Genomic DNA, 3,627 nt, shown 5'->3' on the forward strand with positions numbered 1-3,627 from the left:
TGTTGGTTTGGTTTAATACAACCTTCTGTTTTGAAAAGCCTGCTTGAAAGCAGCACTCCTAAGCAAACACTGCTGTTCGAGAGTATGCAGCTGCAGTCACTCAGCGTACAGGAAACGTCTGAAAAACTAACTTCCATCATGTGGATTCTCAAAAAACCAGGTCTCGGCATGTGCGTTTAAACAGCAAATATCACAAAATATCACATAAAAATATCACAAGGTTAAACAGGATTATTATTTATCTTAGCTGGTTTCATTCCTGCCATGCCATCACTGGAACGCACAGATGCTGAAATGAGAACCTGCAGATGTAACATAATTTGCATAACGTGGATAGTTCAATACCAAGCTTCTTATACCTACACAGGAGTGGGCAGGAATCATTGTTTGCTGAATCTACTTCATTTTCACAACTTATACTTTGGTTTTGCATAATCTGCATAATATTTACTGCACCTTGCAAGTACTTGAGCCTACAGAGGTAATACCAAAACTGAAACTGTTTTAAGATACTGGCTCTATAGGAGTTTCTGATTGAGCAACAGCTTTCAAAAGACCTTTAAAGAGATCTGTTGTTTTTTAATTTGGACACTGTAGTAAAGCTCGAATTGCAAAAATTGAAACTGTAGATTATACCCATGCATTCTCTCTTTCTGGTGTCATCGTGGGGCAATTTCAGTTATTCTTATTGACTTGATGCTAATGACAAATAAGTATAATGTGTTTTAATTTTTGTAAAGCCCAAAAGTGTACAGAGAATCTTGACTGGCAGAAATAAAAGCCTTCATGTGGACTTTGTAAATAACTGCTTTCAAAATGTTTCAACTTCATTTAGATAGGAATTTAGAGCTCTTGAGAGTATGTCAACAACATAATTCCTCACAATTAGATATCACACAAACAGGAAAAAGGCACTTGTACAGGAAAACACAAGTCTGAATGGTAACACGCTGTAGCCAAGTTAACAACTATATACATGGAGGGAACATTACATGGAAACTTCAAAGCAGATTTTTACACTGTTTCTAAGTACCATTCTTCCACTTTTGAAAACTTTCCTCATATTTCTTTTAGCCCAAACATTAAAAAAAAAAATCGTAAATATCAATACGAAGCCAGGAACTGCTCTGCTTTCTCCTCATATTTTCTCTCATTATATTACACTTCTAAAGTTTTCACACTAGCATCGGAATTGATATAGGCGGAACAGCTCTTGCCTAATTTGTGAGCTGTGTTCTTTTGACTTCTCAGGCAAACAAGCAGGATTTAACTGACTCCTTGAAATGAAAACAAGGTTGTAATTGTAGACAACTTTCATTTAAAAAGTTAAATAAATTCTTGAGAACCATCCGATTAAAGAAATACATACAGTTTTCTGAATGCACTAAGAATCCTGAAAATGTCTCTGCACAATATTCCCCCCAAAGTTGCCTATAATTTATATATTTTGTATTACTCTTCCTTTCTTTTATATATTTTATGTTTCCTTCCCTCCCCTCTCTCTCTCTCTTTCTCTCTCTTTTTCTCTCTTCTCCAATAAAGACAAAGATCTCAGTGTTATCCCTCCGAATATTTGAAATAAAGTCTTGGACCCTTAATACAGTAAAGCAGGCATATATGTTATTTCTGGTTGATAAAGTGGAAAATAAATGTTAGCAAAGTGAGGGAGTTGCCAGATAGTTTAATAAAAGAAAACCAAGAATCTTCATTTAATACTCCTTTTCTGGCCAGCAGAACATACGGATGCACACAAGTAAGTATTGGGTCAGGTTATTCTGCAGCCATTTTGTTCTGCTTTCCTCTGAAGGATTAATTATTCCTCTAATAAAATAGATGAATAAATTAATAATAATAATAATAATAATGATAATAAAGTGGGTGCACTACACTCTCATAAGCAAATAGATCTGAGAAAGAAAACATATTTTTAAGTCTGAGAGAACACCTAGACAGAAGCCTCACACCTGACTTAATATTTGTCCACCACAATCAGATGATTAATACATTTATCTACAAAGAACTCGGTGAGTCTCTCTAACAGTGCTATTTATGCCTTTGAAACCTCCTTTCACATGAAAATTAGTTTGAGATTTTGTTCCGTATAACTTTTTGACAACTTACAGTATCAGGAATTATTGTAATACATGAGAGAATTTATAACGGCTAACTATTCTCTTCAGTTACTAATTTGCAAAACTTGAAGCTGAGATTGCTTCTAAGCTAAGGCTGCTTTAGGTACAGATTTATGGGATCAGAAAGCAATTAAAAAGGTAAGGAAGCCTGATATTTTCAGGCAATGAAAAGCACATGTAACAGATAAACAGAGAAGATGCAGTTTAATATGGTAGATTTAATACATAATATCAAGATGATTTTTAAAGACAGACTAAATGTAGAATTATGCATTTAATGTTCCACTAACTTTTTTTTTTCCAAATTGTACTGAAACAGAATTACAGAATTTAAAAATTAATGCTTTTATAAAACAAAGAAAAAAAAATGAAATGCAATTTGCAATTGAAATTATTTGCAGTATGTGTCCATTTCTTCAGAAAGTTCTTTACTTAATCTCTCTTTTTTTTTTTAATATAAGGGAAACATTAGCTTTATTTCAGTAACTGACGGGATAAATATCAGTGGAGTTAACTTCACAGAAAGCAGTACTGGGCTCTACTACTTTTATTTCTGAACTCTACTCAAATTTCTTAAAAATAAACTGTGTAGAGCTGTCTGTGCTGTTTTCTTTTTCATAGGTGCTGAATAGCACTTGTGAAATCAGGAAAACAAATTACTTTAACAATACTACTTACATGAGTAATGCAGATGAGCTTCTTCCCAGACTCATTTGTATCTATTTAAGACAGTAAGTATTGCTGAATAATGACAGAAACACTATGTATATTTTTAAAGGAAATCAGTAAGAAAAGAAAACCTACAGATTTATCACTTCTCCCTGAGACAATGCCTGGAGCTGTGCTTGGTTTAATTATTTTTAGGGACGTGATCAATCAACGCAGCAACCGCTGCACTGTATATCCAATACACTGAAAATCTAAGCAACTATCAAACAAGTACATGCTGTAAAGTGTCTGTTAAATACCGATTAGCGCTGTGAAGCTGGAGATCCAGAAGCTGCTACAGCAGCTTGTCAGGCAGCTGCAGACCCTTGCGGTGCCTATATACCATTTTTTCTCCTAAATACTGCAGTCAAAACAGTTTGATGTCAAATAATTTGTCATCTATCTTTATGCTTCTGCAGAACAAAGGCTAAAGCAGAGGGTATTGGCATACAGAAGCGGTTTATAACTATGGAATCAGTAATTGTTTAATCATGTATAAGCAAAAGCAGAGAGTGGACTAGGAGCTGTGAGTGCGGGGCATTTGGTGCGTCTGCGAGATGGGTCATGGTGTGAAAGAAAGGCCATCTTCTACTCACTAAAGTATTACCCATTTGAATGTAGAATTAATCTCCCTCTTACTTTTGTCGAAAGGATTTATGTGTTTGTACTGTCCATGAACCAATAAGAGCAGCCTCACACAGCTTGCTTGCTAAGCAAAGCAGGGGGAAAAAAAAGATATTTTCCTGTCATTTCCTTCCTTCCTTCCTTCCTTCCTTCCTTCCTCCCT

The sequence above is a fragment of the Centrocercus urophasianus genome, unplaced genomic scaffold (assembly GCF_019232065.1).
Source record: "Centrocercus urophasianus isolate 14NV4802_14NV808 unplaced genomic scaffold, USGS_Curo_1.0 seq_21, whole genome shotgun sequence".
NCBI lineage: Eukaryota > Metazoa > Chordata > Aves > Galliformes > Phasianidae > Centrocercus > Centrocercus urophasianus.